Here is a 16,473-nt window from a genome sequence, read left to right as displayed (position 1 = left end):
AGGGAATTGTCGTCAATGGGTAGCTGTAAGTTTGTAGAACATGGGTTGCTTGAGGCAGTCATTCATTTTTACCTAATTTTTGTCCCTATTGGGCTCCAGCTTGGGAAATCATAATAGATGAGCAAGAACAATGTAAGGTGTGTTAGACTGCTTTTAAAGAGATGCTGTCATAACACAGGTGTTCTAGAACTGGAATCCAGCAGCTCCTCAGGAGAAATAGGGGCAGACAAACTGGCTTCCATGAGTTGTAATTCTAGGTAACAACCTCATGGTTCCTTCCTATCTTGTCTTTCCTTCTCGTCCCAGATTGATCATGGATTTGATTAAGGGAATGGATGAGGTTTGAGTGATTCAGGATTAGTTCTGGGATCAGAGATGGGATTTCACTGTTCACGAAAGAGGATGGGAACTAAGCAGTGGCTGGATTCTGCCCTGGCCCAGTCCGATGGGAACATGCAAGATTCTTTGTACTTGTGCTGTTCTCCAAAATTACAACTCTCCATTAGAGAGACTGAAACAAAAAAATCTTTTTCTACTTTCCCTCCTTGGCCCTCAGCTGATAAAATGACTACCAAAGTGGTACCAGGTAGCAGTTTGTTCAGAATAGCTAAAAGCACCTGGTTTTAGAAAATCAGTTGCAATATAATAAGGATTTCACTTTTATATGAGGAGCTTCTTAATATATGATCTAATTAATCATAACAATCTCTGACTTCTTTATCTCTGCAATATAGAACTTTGCACCATCTTCTTCACTGTAAATCCATACCTGTAAAAATAGTTCAAATATTATTACTGCTAAGTGCATTGTTCTGAGTTGTTGCAAATGCTCTACTGGAGTATCTCTGGCCGTACTCGAAGAACAGATTATTCACTTAAGCAAGCTTTTTTATATTAATGATAAGTAGGCAAGCCACTGAAATGCCCGTGAAATGAAATGCCCATGAAATATGTAGAAAGAGTACCTGTACAATATTGTATTTAGAGAGAGATCTTTCTGTTTTTGTGAGAGTTTCAGAAGTGTTGAGAGGGCGTGCCAATATTTGAATATTTATTATTGCTATAAAATCACTCTTCTAAAACCAAGGAGTAATTTGTGTGCATATCAACACCAATGACCAACTGTCTTTGTCCTCTTTCCAGTCAGGGGTATCTGGGAGTATGTACTTAGACTTGATCTGAATGGCAGGGATGAAAAAGGCTCTGCACTTACAAGTCCATTTGTATAGCAATTTGTACATCACACCAATGAAGTTCTTTGTCTCCCACAATTAAAAAAAAAATAATCCATGCTTATAATTTCCTAGTAGAAAAAACCCAGAAGCCTAAAACTAAAAAGCCTAATTATAATTAATTGAAAAGGTTTTCTGCAGAAGCTAGTGGCAGTGATTTGCATAAATTCTCATTAAGGTGAATAATATAATTTCTTCAAGATCCATTAAACAAGTCTTAATCAGTTGAGCTTGAAAAACATCACCATGAAAACTTCAGTTTAAAAGTCATTATACAGTATCTAAAAGAAGTTCTGAAAAATTACAGAAATGTATCCAAGAGACATCAGCATCCTTCAGACAGTAAGAAGCCATGTAATAAATACCAAGAGGAAGGGTGGATTGTTGTTCCTGGCTTGAAGTTAATTCCACAAAGACAAAACATGCCTGGTGGGAAGGAAGCCTTTTGTCGCGAGCATAGTGGGGTGTCGTACTAGAGTGAGGTATCTGCACACCATTTTTTGTGCTCGTATCAAGAAGAGAACACGATGAACTGGCAGGTATGCTACAAGCTGGAGTACCTACCGCCTTTACCTTATGTAGTGGATACCCTAGTGCAGGTTTGTGTTGTTTTTTTTTTTTCTTTTTTTAAACAGTTAAGCTGAACTGGCCATTAAAACATTTATTTATGCATGCAACCTAAACATTTATGTGTATTTCTATCCACTTTTACTTTTCATGATTAATTCAAATGCAGCCTTTCCAATCACAGGTGCTAGCTTTTCGGATGCCTTGCCTTCACCCTGTGTTTAATGAGTAACTTTCCGTCCTGAGTTAGTCTGTTTGGTGACAGGAGCTGTGTGAATTTCAGTTTAGAACAACTGTATCTTTTTAGCAATCTTTTGGGTGCCAGGAAAGGTGGAGTGGCAGAACTGAGAGTTTCTGCTGTTCTTGGCAATGCTTTCCTGTCTTTATTTAAGGCCATAAAGACATGAACACTTAAAAAGAAAAAATCTACAAATAAATAATAATTCTGTTTTATGAATTGATTTTTATTATTGCTGAGAGGTACACTGGATTCCTTTCTTGGCATTTAGTGAACTGTCATGCATTCATACTCTTCTGTTGCAGGAGCCAAATTTAAAGTTATAGATGTTAGCCCTGAATCAACGTTCTAAAACAGCAATTCCTAAATTGCAGTGCACGTACATGCACACTTGTATAATTTATGATTGTTCAAAGTGGTAGTTGGCCAGGCTGGAACTGGTACTGTGGAATTGGTACCTGCCGACCTTTATTGTGGTACCTGGTCAAAGAAAAATTTATCTAAATTTGGTCACATTTCTAGAACATTTTGCTTGATATTTCTTTTGTTTGATGTTTACAGCCTAAAATTAAAATACAGAGATGGGACCATGAATTCCACAATGGATCAGGATGACTACTATTAGAGGGTTCTAAAAACTTTGTTCTCTTTGTCTGTACCAATTTAACACTTACTGGTTTTGAGAGAGACCTTTTATGGTAAAAAGCTGTACCACTGGCAAGAAAATAGAGCAGTAAGTATAGGTTTTGTGTTATGTATTCTAGCAAGTTTGACTCATTTTCCCCTGCTTATCATGAGGCATAGCATTTTTCCCTTGTGTATTTGTCTTATTTGAGAGAGCTTAGCTGTACAGGTAGAAATAGGATACACTGATGTTTTCTTATATTGTGGAAATGTCCCTCAAAAAAAAAAGTTTGGAGCTTCTCAGTGAAAATGTAATTTATGATTACTTTTGTGTCTCTGGAGCCCAGACTGAGAAATTGATTGTTTATTTAGTAGCAGGGTGTCCTTAAGACTACTGGCAAATGCCAGTTATCTTTGAATGTTCAAATCAGAATTTGTTTCTAATGTCCCCACATCATTGTGGTATTCATGCTTAGACGAGTTTGCTGTTACAGCTTCTTTATGTGACCCTGGAGAAAAAAGGAAAAAAGAGGCTCTTTTTAAAAAAAAAAAAAAAAAATTAAAAAAATATTATGCAGTACGGTGACCTGAAGTAGTTTGTTTGTTTTCTGATAATTGTCAGCATTATTTTTTGTTTTATTATATTGGACAATTTGTGTTTTTAGTGTGTATTTCTTTTGGCTTTATAACAGCATTTAAGTTCTTTATCTTATTATTGTAATTAAACTGCACCCAAAAAGTTGCATGACTTAGCTGTAGAGGAAAACATACATTAAAATATCTCCAGATAAACTCTGTTTTGATGTTTTTTTCCCTGTTGCTTCAATTTTGATGCTTTTACATCTTGTTTAAAGAGCTAATATCCCAAGGCTGACTGGTGCATGCTAAGATTCAGCTGAACAGTTCCTTTAAATGTTAGGGGAGGTCTGTAAGTGATGGGTGGCCCAAAACCCAAAGTCACCATTCTATTCAAATAAACACACCCAGAAAGTATGTGCAAGACGTTTAGCTCTTACAGGAGCTTGGCTGTGTGCCATGCTTCTGACTTAATGGAATGGCTGATTTCAGGGTTGCCTGGGGCCACAACCACAAATAAGCATATATATCTCTGAGGTCATTGAAACCAATTTTATTATTTTCATAGCTATTGGAAATAAGTCACCTGGCCTGATTTATACATAAAATTGTAGAATATCAGCCCACACAAGTGACCTTTAATTTAAAACTTTAATCTGTTATGTTGGCCTGTAACACTGGCCTGTGATATTAAAATAAGAGAAGCTTGTGTCTCTAGAAATGCTGTTTTATCTTTCTCAGTATTTGATGGTTAAGCATTTGCTGTAAGTTTGGGATTCAAGTTTAATGTCTTCATGTGAAATGATCCTCACAGCCAGCACTGCTGCAGTTCCCAGGTAGACTCAGTCCAGTTTCCAGCAGTGGATCTTCAAACTCCCAACGAGTTTGAAAATGTGATGGTTAGTTTTTGGGTGTCCTGTGGGGTCCTAGTGGTTCTCATGAGCCAGAAGCTGCCTCTGTTCCACACTGAGCTCTACGGGCTTTTATCCGACAAGCCTAGAATTGAGAAGGAACTAAAGGGGGTGATGAAGTTGCTTTGAATGAGGTGTGTATGGCTGATTACATAGAACACCTGAAATAGTTGAATAGCAGTATCTTACTATCTCGGTATTTCTTGAAATTTTGTGGAAAGAATGTGGCAGTCTACACTGAAACCTTCATGTGCCTTCAGTGCTGTATTGTTTTAGTGGATGGGATGTGTGGGTTGGATAGCTGTGTTATTTATATGTCGTCATTCATTTCTCAGTGTCTTTCTGCGTACCACAATGTGTTAGGTACCTGGTAAATTTATGATGCATACATAGCATTGTATTATTCCAAACTAATTTTCTGTGGTGAGAAATAAATCTTGAATTCCCGATTGCTTTGTAACAAAATCAATGTAGAGCCCTAGAAAAAGAAGCAAGTCTTGTAGAGCAGAAACTGCTTATTCCTTATGTTACTCTAGGTTGGTTTTATTATGCAGAAATAAATACATCCTGCTGTTTTATATGGTCTGTCAAACTATAATTTTCTTCATTAAACCTTCAGTGGCTTGTAATGCCATGGGAGACAGCAAAGAGGGAGCCTGAACTCTGAAGAAGTAACCTTCCCCAGCTTTGTAGGTAATAGGTATGTGCTGTAGTTTACGTAAAGATTCAAATGGACTGTTGCTTTTTTTTTTTGAAGGAAAAAGTATTACAATACTCTTTCTTAAATTATATATTTATATATATATGTGTATATATCTATATATATATAAAGCACATGTAGATGCCTAGTAGAATACAGGCTTGGTTCAAGCTCGGGCATGTGAAGTTGAAGCTTCTTCTCTCCAAGGTGAAATTCTGTATTTCTTTCATCGTTCTGCGAGAAGCTGAGATATTTGAAGAGAATATATTTGCCTTGTCAACAAATGCAACAACACAGTACCCACCATTTTTCTCTTTTTGCAGTCTGAAAGTGCTGACTGACCTCTCTAGGCGGTCTGTCCTCTGGTTCCTTTGGGTCACCTTCATTGCACAGTTGCATGTGTTTCTCTTAAGGTACCCGTGATTTTTTCCTCCTAAAGAAAACACTTTAAAGTTTTTTCTTACTGTGATTTCAGCCAGTCCTCGATCTTTGAACAAAGAAGGCGAAATTATCACTGTCCATTAACAATGTTGGAGTTCTGAGAGATGACTTAAGATTTCTGTCTTAATAATTGTTTCCGCACAAACCTTTTGTGTGTTTGATGTAGGCTACTAAAAGAAGCAAACTATTCACTTTTTTAAAGCTTTCAGTAATTGTCATAAAGCTTTGTGTTTGATCAGCTTTCCTTTCTAGGTCTCTTTAGACAGAACTTACAGCTGTCATTGTCTAAAGGCCAGAGTTAAGAAATACCATAACCTTTTGCGGCACTGGGGTTCCTCATCTACCAGGGAAAATGCAGTCCTCAGTTATGCTGCTGTCAAGGATGGCTGGATTTAAATGTCGCAGCAGGGAAGTTAAGCCTAGCAGTTAAATACTGGTTTGATCTTCCAGTAGATCTTCAGACCCTGATTTTTTAGAAGGCTACACATTAGGAAAGTTAAACCTGCTTAGAAAAAATAAATAAAAAGGCATGCAAATTGCTAGTGGAGAAAAGTGCAAGAAGTTGGCTAGTGTAGAACTGGACAGACTTAAAGATCTGGCATTGTTTCAGTTCAACGCTAGCCGCTTTTTATAGCGCAGCTGGACTTGACTCAGCTGTAATTCTGTCATCGGGAACGTTGATCGGGTATGTGATTCTGGTAATGACTTCAGTTTACCTGGATTACCATCCAAGATCCTTTTTACTTACTGCTTGCCTCACAACAGCTGCTCTAAAACATAGAAAGGAGTGGTTTCTGGTTGGTTTTTTTCTATGCTTGGAAGTCTAAAAAGTCTACTGAAAGGCTATAAATGCTTATGCCAATTGCAGTTGATCATAAAACCCTACTGGTTTCAGTGATAGAAGTTGGAGGTTATTCCAATACTAATGTGGATTAACGCTAATGTAGCAGGAATCAGAATTTGATCCTATGTGCTCTGATAATGTAGTTCAACTAATTTGTCATTTCCTGGCTATTTAGCTCAGTCTTTAACAGCATACAGTGAAATCCTTGAGAGTATGTTTGCTGTGGACTTGCCTATAATGGTAACTGTAAAGCTTGTATTTTTTTTTTTTTTTTTTTTTTTTTTTTTACAAAATAGCTGTGATCAGTCCTTTCTATGTCACTCCCAAACTGTTGCCTACTACCTGGGTGCTCTTAACCAAAGAATTAAGAGAAAATAAAGGTTTTTTTAAGCACTGATATGGTTTCGGTTTCTGGTGTTTCTCAATTGCTATGGCATGCTGCAAAACTTGGTTTACTCTAGTGGGTCCCTGCATCTGGATAAGCTATTGAGACACAGAGATAAAACAAATCGGTAAAACTCATTTCAGCCTTTTTCAGTAGGATCAACACCTTCCAAATGGGTGGGTGCCAGTCTGCTCTACTAAAGTAAGTTTATGAAGGGCATCCCACTGTGCTCCTGTAAAGAAGCTGGAGAGCCGGAAAGAGTGTAGTTCATTCATCCAGGACTATGCTGAACAGTCACTTTATTCACCAGAAGTCATTACACATCTTTCTGGGACCAAATATTATTTTTAATTATCTGGATTGTTTTACTTTTTGGTAGAATTTAGTTTTCATAAAAATTGATTTTGACATAAGTCTGCAGTGAGTTCCACTTTTTTTTTTTCTGCCACAAAATACATGTGTGTGTAAAAAAAAAAAAATAAAAAAATAAAAAAAAAATTGCTTCCAGGAATTTGTCTGACATGTCTATGGCAAGGCCTGAGGAGAAAATCTAACTCTGTCCATCATAAACAGTTTCTAGGCAGATTTTAGCCCTTCTATATATTCTGTAGGAATTTTGCTTAATAGAAATCTGAGAAGAAGTGCTGCACTGTGTTTTAATTTGGAATCCTCTGAGAAGGTACTTTAAATATTTTGGTTGATTCACTAGCGAGTAAACTATCATCACAGAGAAACATAAGCCTTGGGTTTTATCTCAAGTGTGTGCTACCATTTCTTACTGCTTTTTGCATCAAGCTGAGCTTGCTTTGTTTTGTGTGTTTACTCAGACTGTTTCACTGAAATGGCAGTACATCATCTTTGGTTAATGACTGGACTTTGGAGCACAATAAATTAGGGTTCTTTTAATTCTCAAGAAGGATTCCCTTTCACTCCTAATATTATTTGGTATCTGGCTATAAATAGGGCTAGGACCACAATCACCTGTGACTGCATATCAGAGAAGCTGGTAAACTGGGCTAGGAGGGTAGTAATAATTTCGAAGACCAGTGGCATCTGTTTGTTTCCTTAGACCAGACTGATTTCAGGAAATAAAAATTTTAAGCATTGTGTTTTCACTTACCCTGTTATTTGGAAGTTGGTGTCTGAAAATGGTACCTTTTGTAGTGTGGTAAGTTGTGGGCAATCTTTCATGTACATAATTGGGCAACTTTTGAGGGCAGTTATACTACAATGGGCAATACTGCAAGAAAAAGATACCCAAGAGTTCTGGTTTCTTGTCACACAAAATAGTCTTTTAAGGCCTCGGCATAAATATTTGTAAGATACCATTTTATAATTAACCTAAATGGAAAATGCTTATTCTATGCAATGTTATTTAAAAAAAAAACAAACCCACCCCACAAATCTGCTAGCAAGATGTCCTTTGGGTAGGAAAAGCGATAAGCAGTGTGCTATTGGTGTGTGTCAGATTTATACATCTTATGGTGAGGCTGAAGGGAGGGAAGAGGAGACTTTTTGGAGACAGGAGAATTTTGGATGGGCACAGATTCCACAGCTGATAGTCTGTAGTATCGCAGGGTCTGTGCTTGGCAGTGTTGTGGATAATGAAAGCCAGTGTGGGTCTGACTGCTTTCTGAATCACTTGATTCTTACAGTGGAAAAACATGAACATGACCAATGATAGCTGAGTCTGGGATCGTTTGGGGATTTTTTTTCCCTCTCTCCCAATAAGGACATTTCTTCAATAGGAGTTCTAAAGTCAGTATAAAGGTTAACTTGACCTCTGTGGATATGCATATACCAAATTATTTTCACTAAATAGATTTTGAATAAGACCTTTCAGTTAAACCAGTAAAACTTTAAGTTTAGACCAGACCTTGGTTAATGAAAGGGTTTTTGGTGCTTAAATAAAAGGCTTGAAGAAAGGAACTTACACAAAATAACTTGATGCTTTTCTTTTATTTCCACCACCCTCCCCACCCTCAAATATAAAAAGGAGCGTGTCTGTTTGTTATGTTGTGGTTCAGAAGTTTCTCCTCTACTCATTATTTCTATTTTTGTATGTGTACGTGTTCCTGGGTATTCTATTCAATGCCTTACTGAAAATAAAAGTCACAGTGCTGCCTAAAAATTCTTTCGGGCTTTAAATTTAGCATGCACAAGAGGCGTGTGTTTTGGAATAATTGTGTGCAATCTCCTTGAACTTTCTGAAACCGCTGTGTCGAAAAATAAATGGAATGGACAAAAAAAGGTAATTTTTCAAAAATTAAATCACAGAGCTTTTCTTCTCAGTATAGTCTGCCATGTAGTGAAAAGAACAGAGGAGTGGATAGTCCTGGGACTGATGTGTGACTGATAAACTATTCTGTAGTGGTACGTTATGTGTACCTCCATTTTCAGATAATGGCTTAAAATGTGTGTGTCTTGGAAAGGCTTTATGTATATTCAGAAGGTGACTTGTCAAAAAAAGTAGTTTAATATGCACACTATTAATATGGTTAAGAAACTCAACATGTCTACTCTAACTACTGTAATTCTCAAGCCCTAAATTATCTGTCCGTGTACTGTTGTGAGTTGCTGCGTGGTGAAATGGCAAAAATTATTTATGTTTTATTTTTTCACAGGAAAGTGGGGAAGAGAAGTAGTATAGTGCCATATTCTACTGCAAAACAGTAAATCTAATAAGGCCTGCTGGGCCCGCTTTTATCATCTAAAATAGATTTGAAAAGGGCAGCAAACGTTCCAACTATGAATTCTGGCCGTGCTTCAGAAGTTGGTATTACGTATATATGTAAAATAAACAAATTGTGAGTTATTGTCAGGCAGTGGTTTGACACTGAGGAGTATTTTAAAGAATAACTTTGTGTAAAGAATATGTTATTAGGTAAATATGGAGTATCTTGAAGCCTTAGAGGAACAGAATTAGCAATTTCATGTTGTACAGTGTAGTTGGGAGAGAAGCTAGCTTACAAAACAGCTGTGAGAACCGCAGAAAGCATTTTCTGGCTTAGGAATTCAAGTATTTTTTCAATAAATGTTTTTTCATAGACCTACTGTACATGCTGTGGTGAAGAAACTCTGGGAGCATACACAAAGACAAGAGCCCTTTTTCTCCTTGTGTTTTTATCTGCTCCCTTCTGAGAGGAAACTGATGGTATCCTGTTGTTTAGCATCAGAAAATATTAATTACTTCCTTCTAGTGTGCTTTTTTTACCTGTGCATGAATAATCGAGTAGTACTATGCCAGGCAGTTGGTATTAATTAGGGTTTCAAATTTCACATAGTCTATCTTTAGTATTTGTTATGTCAGGCTAAATCTTAAAATGAGAGGGAGTGAGGTCCACTTAGGGTTAATATTAAGGCCAGATTCCTTCGGCATATGAGGACACACTTAGAAATGAAAAGGCTTATATTATGAGAAAGATACAGTTCAAAGCCTGTATAGTTAGCTTGTGAAATATTTATGTTCTGGGTAGAAAAGTTTTTTCAGGCCATCTTAACCTTCTTGTAACCAAAATGTTTTGAACCTTTAGTTACTTAAAGTTTTCAAAGCTCTTTTAGTCAATAAGAAAATCAATACACGCAGCGTGCTTCGGTATAGTTAAGGCAGTGCCCAGCAGCATTCAGTGTTATATGGAACTACCACCACAGCCGCCTCCTTCCGAGTAACACCATGCATCTTCAGTCGCAAAGGTATAACGTCTAGAAGTCTGCAGCTGACGGGTTGCTAAATTGTAGCCTGCTGGTGGAAGAAGTCAAACCACAGCAGATGGAAATGTTCATGGAAATAAATAAGGACCACGTTACCTTGCTTAGATTTTTTTTTTTCTACTGCATTCTGCAAATTTATGTTTCTTATTTTAAGAGATAATTTCCTTTAAACAATATTGTGCAGCTCAGAAAATCTTAGAAAATATGTATGTCTTTACACTGTGGTGCAAGACCATAACCTTTCTCTGTGATTTTGTTGTTTGTTTTCTGGAGGGTTTTTGTGTTGATTTCTCTGTCTTCATTTCTGGCAGCAGTCACAATCATGTGAGGGTATAGTTATAATTGTCTCACTCATGCATCTTTCCCTTCTGCTTCTATCTAATTCAGGAAGGTCTCACCCAAGGAAGTTTTGAGTAAAATGCTACTTACAGTCATCTTACTTGTGGTTCCTGTCTGTTGGTACTAAACTGAAGTTTAACTAGGAAACTACTGTTATAGGACAGTATTATTCTGAAATCTATAAATGATATAATAATATGTTAATATATTCTCCTGAGGCCCTGTACTAACTACGTATTCAATTGATAGCTTTCACTAGCAGTTACATGAGATAAGAATATAATATTAAAAATATATATTGTCTTCAGGACATGGTTTAGTAGGAGTGGTGATGATGGGTTGACGGTTGGACGTGATGATCTTAGAGGTCTTTTCCAACCTTAAAGAGGCTGTGAGTCAGTGTTTGAGCTCTGAGTTTCATGCATTCAGGTATTTCTATACGGTTAGAAAAGGACCATACTATTGACAGAAATTAACTAGACACTAGTTTACTAGAACTTTATTTCCCTTTTGTGATGTGAGGTTCTCCTTTAATTAGCTTAAACTATGATTTGAACCTAAGTGCTTTCCTTCAGTCTGTTTGGTATGGATAGTGCTATTTTTCAGAGCCTGGTCAGCAACTCGGGATCCTATATATTGCTTAACTAGTTGTTACCCAGTGCTTCCCATCTGAAAACAGCTGAGTTGTTAGCTGTTCCTTAGAGATTCACCTGAGAAAATTTGTTTTAAAGAGAGACTGAAAGCCACAACTTGAAATGCAGAGGATGCACGGAATTTGGTCTCTTGCAGATGTCCCTAGTTGAAATACAATATAGAGATCTTTTTTTGAGAAGTGGCATGGATAAAACTTCAATGCCTGCTGGATTTGTAGGTAAATTCTGCTTTCACAACTGTTGAGAAGGAATGAACTTTAATACAGAACATGTAGGATGTAATTGTTACCAGAAGTCTATGAGAAGGGTAAATAATTCCCTTGAGTCTATGATTAAACATTTAAATGAATGAGTTTTCATGTACTTATGCTTACTACTTTCTTAAGACATCTCTATGTACAAAATAGGATACTATCAATAGAGACTACATGTATATTGTAGTCTGCAGGCAAGTACAAGAATTGTCCGAAGTATGACAAACTACTTGCCAACTTTCTGATCATGCACCTGCCTAACAGAGTAGTTTGGAGAAGTAGACTCAGCTGCTGTGTGTTCTGGGAATGTGAAACTGTGTGTACGCCAAAAAGCAGGCTCTGACTGTGTTTTCAGGCTTGTTGTTTATACAAGTAACATATAATCTTGAAAGCATCCTTAGCATGACTCATTTAAATCCACTGTAAAAATACTCCAGGGTGCTTTGCCATTGCTATTTATGAAAAAGGAGTAAATGAAAAATATTCTAAAATGATCTCGAGGAAGAACAACGAAGAGCCTCCAAGCAGAGACTTGCCAGTCCATCATTGCGTATCTATTTTATGTGAGAGAGGGCTGGTCAATGGCTTCCTGTGTGCACATTTGGGAGTTCTCCTTTTTCTTTAAAATATGTTCTTTACTTCAAATGCTGATGTTCATTTTCAGCATATGGGGACCATTAGCAATATTGAAACTGGACATATGGCTTAGCACGTTAAATCACTTTAGAATGTTGCATCTGTTTTTTTATCCTAGTGTTAACACCTGGATCAGTTTAGCACTAGCGCAGAAGTTTAGGACATATATAGCTGTTAATTTTAAAAACATCTGGGATTTTTTTTTGTGTGTATGCATGTATATGTGCATGAATGAACTGTTGGATCTTTGGCATTTTTGAGTTTGATGAAAAAAAATCTTACTGAATTTCACTCAAGGTGTGTACTGACCTAGGCAAATAGGTGGTTTATGGCAGGAGGCAGAAGGATTCTTCTGAGTGGATGAGAAATTATGATTTTACCTTTACAGCTTTTGTCTTTCTTCATACTTCCATTTTTGAAGACTTGATAGCTGACTGATTCCAACCCCCCCTCTAAACCCACACATTTGTTGTACGCTGAATAAGATGTCCCGCTCTCCCAGGATGCGTGAAATGGGCAGGCATTAAAAATTGAAGAAAGCAAGTTCCCTGACTGAGTCTGCAAACCTTATCTGATGCTGCATGAAAGTAAAAAATGCCAGTTGTGTTGGAGCTTTGAAAAATGACTTTCCCTGGTGACCCGCTGCCTTTTAGCGAGAGCAGAGTTTACGGCTCTGTTGAAGAGTGATGAGTGCAGTTGGCGAGTTTCTCTTGTTATGCCCATTAGCAAGATTGGACTAATCTGCGGGATGTAACCTGAAGGTAAACTGTGAGTGAAGGAGAAGACAAGGCTAATACGGTGTTTTGTAGTTTCCTTTATCCCGGAGTCTTTCCCAGAGCCAGCAATTAATATTATTTTCTATCTGCGGAGAGCCCGGGTTGCTGCCAGCGCGGGAGGCTTTACAAAAGACGCGTCAGTGCTACCTGCCAGGCCGTGAAGAGGGACTGCTTTCGAAATTGCCTTTGAAATTGGCGACTAAGCATCAATACTGCAGCAGAGTTAACAGCTTGTAAATGTAGCAAATAAAGAAAAACAAGGCCTTGCCCCAGCCGGGAGCAGGGCAGCTGAGGGGCCCCGGATGTCGGGCACCTCCCTGGGACGGGGGCCCACGGGTGGGCCCGGCTCGGCGGGGCCCATGGCCAGGCAGTGCAGGGCTGTGGGGGGCTGGAGAGCGGCCCTGCTGGGGCAGGGGCTGATGGCCCCGGGGGGCTGAGATGGGGTCCTGGGCCAGGGACAGGGTGAGAAGAGCCCCGGGGAGGGGTCAGGGCTGTTGAGGCTTATTAGTGTACTCAGGGTCCTGACAGGAGCAATTTATGCCATTTAGTTTTATTCTATTTTGTTAGATACAAAGCTTGCATTTCTCTCCCCTTCACCAAGATAAACATTTAATTCCATGTTTTTTCTTGTCAGTGCGGTTACGCAGCTAGGCTGGGGATGCAGATGGGCACAGCCTGGCTGGTTACGCGCAGGCTGGACGCAGCCCACTGGCCGTTTTCTGTCTTGCCCACAGTAATGGTGTCCAGGGTGTTGTCCTTAGTGTTACTGAGACCTGCTTTACTTCTGCTTTCAAGGGCAAAATGACACAGAGCTACCTGGCTCTGGTGTCACAGATGCTCGTATGCCTGCATCCTGCTGCGCAGTCAAGTATAGTATTGGCAAAGTAGTTTTTATTACATTTTATAATGTGAAACAGAGTAGTAGTTGAATGCTAAGAAGCAACCTGTGTGAGACTTGCTGCTTTGCTGTAGGACGTCTAGCTCTGCTCTTGTATTAGACATTTCTAATATCCCAAAGCATTAGCTAGACTTTTCTTTTACTTTCAAACATTTAGCAACAAATAACCATAGGGAAAGAACTTTTAACTTTATTTCAGATTTTGACTCGTAGAGAATACAACATTTGGCCTGACTGAACCACTGAGTAAGCTGGAACTGGCAGCTTCTGTATTTTTTAATGATGACTGGCAGGTGCTAGAATCTGTTTCCTTTACATGCACAAGAAACTAGGAGTATTTCGGAATTGCCTGCTGAAATCTATACCCAAATACAGGGTGATCAATACTGTATTCTCAAGGCTTCCTTTTGATTTTTTTTGTGGTTGTGTGTGGTTTGTGTTTCTTTTTTTATTAAGTTTTTAGTATGAACAGGACTGAAAAGATTCAGGGTTGCATGAAGTGTGTTGCTAAGTCTGTGAATAAAATTTGAATTAATTAATGCCTTCAGAATGCACAATAGGTTTCTTTATGATTTGGAGAAAAGCATTTTACTTTTGGTGGGGATAGTCCAATATGAGTGTGTACTGCGTGAAAATGAGGTGTGTGATAGCTGTTTGCTTAGAGGAAGGGAGCTGGTCTCTTAACAAGCATAGAAGTGTACTGTGGATTTGTTTTATACATGTGTACTGAGAGCTGCAGTTCCATCATTCTTTGCGAGTTTTTTTTGCTGAAGAGGTTACATGGCTTCAAGTCTTGGAAATGGCCACATTTGCAGAAGAGATAGTAAAAGGTACAGTTTCCTGGGAATGACCTATGCACCGTCTAGGCTCTTGGTAGCAGAATGCTCTGCCTTAGGGGAGGGCAGTTGCGCTGGCAGTATTTCTGCTGCTTATTTCCTTAGTATTTCCCCAAGTAAAAAATACTTCTGCAATTCAAGGTTTCTCGTCTAAATCCTGACATCTGATAGCCATTTGAAGCTGCACTCACTGTTTGGGAGTCTGTAGTCTAACATGTGTTTTTCTCAGAGAAGGGACTCTTTCTAGCCTAACACCTGCTTTATTCTTGCTGAATTCCTAGTTTTCTTATGGTGAGTCTGAGAGTGATACTACAAACTGAAATCACAAACAGAGGAATTAGATTTCAGGAAGGGAGTACACCGAAGAACAAGATAAATAGTGTGAAAACAAAGATCTTGTTTTCTTCCAATGTTCTTTTGTGACTGGACTAAAATGAGAAAAATGTGTGTGGGGCTGGGAAAACAAATACAAGCAACATGATCCACTGCATAAGCAGAAGTCAAAATTAGAATTTTCAAGTATTCTAGAAAGCATCATCAGATCTTTAAAGGATTTAAGCTGACCTCTTCATAACCTCCATTGCGCAGAGACAAAAGGACATGCCGAGAGGAAGCATGTCTGAAAGCATTGCAGCAATGTGCTCTGGACAATGGAAATGCTGAGCTGCGTGGTATTTAGAGTATTTGCGTGTAGATTCTGTGGCATAGTATATCAGCGTTTGAGCATTTTTCTTCACAGAACAAGACAACATTCCTGAAGCTAATACTGTAAAAAAATGGGATTTGGATACAGGTTCCAAGGGACTTGTTTTATTGTGAGTGAGAATGTGAGGGGAGTCTTGGAAGATGAATTAGACTAGTGCGTTTCAAATGTGGGCTTGGGTTTCACATCATGTTTTTTTCTGCTTCCTCATCTGAATTGAAAAATTGTTAATTATGGGAAGATATTTATTAGAAAGGCAGAAAGAGGTAATGAGTAAACAATTAGATATAAATCATCTCTCTTTTTTAATGTTTTTAATAGAATAGTCTTGAGCTGGCTGGATTCTTAATTACAATGGTAAAATAAATGCTAAACGAGTTAAGCTCAGTAGTGACAAAAATGCATCTTTAAAGAGTTGCTTAAATACAACTTTGGTTATGAAGGCAAGTAATTCATTAAATTCTAGTCATCTTGATGCACTAAGCAGGCCTCACACCTTCTCCCACAGCATAAATTTAAAATGCAAATGATTGGATTTGTACAAACATTGTAGGGGACAGATTTTTACAGTACCGAATTAGACATGGAGGCTGCTGATGGCTGGCACCAGTTCTTGCCAGGGTGGTTGGAACCATAAATGCTGAAAGCTGCAGCTTTTTTTTTTTTTTTTCCCAATCAAACTGACACAGACTTGAATTCATAAGCTAGTACAACCTAAAAATGTTTTTTCCTCAATTGTAAATATAGGAAATTTAAATAGAAGGTGTATTTTCATCTGTAAAATATTCTGCTATCTGTCTGCCCTGAGTTGTTAGCAGAAAATGTTGTCAGTCAAAATAAGTGCTAGACAGTTGTGGGAGTGCCCCATACAGCTCCAGAGATTTGCATGCTCCTACCGACTTCTGTATTTATTGTTCATCCACGTCAGTGAGACTCATTCTAACATCTAAATTAAAATTTCAGTATAAAAGGCCAGTTGGGGTTTTAGTTCTGAATTACTGGAGGATCCATTGTTTCAACAATAATGTTTGACAGTTCTTAATATTTCTTTTACATTTTAATTATAACTCATCAAATCTTAACTGATTACTCCTGGGTTAGACTCAGAAGATTGTCACTGAAGGGTGTTTTAATTTAATGGAAGCAACA

The 16,473-nt window shown here is 38.1% G+C and overlaps 1 protein-coding gene across 4 annotated transcripts in view; it reads left to right on the top strand.

The window, feature by feature from the left end:
* Positions 1-16,473, top strand: part of TMTC2 (transmembrane O-mannosyltransferase targeting cadherins 2) — a 269,970-nt gene that overhangs the window by 85,781 nt on the left and 167,716 nt on the right. The gene's annotated exons all lie outside the window — the stretch shown is intronic.

Source organism: Opisthocomus hoazin, chromosome 8 (assembly GCF_030867145.1).
Source record: "Opisthocomus hoazin isolate bOpiHoa1 chromosome 8, bOpiHoa1.hap1, whole genome shotgun sequence".
In the NCBI taxonomy this organism is placed as follows: Eukaryota; Metazoa; Chordata; class Aves; order Opisthocomiformes; family Opisthocomidae; genus Opisthocomus; species Opisthocomus hoazin.
Note: the sequence above shows the minus strand (reverse complement) of the source record. Positions and strands in the feature narration are given on the sequence as shown.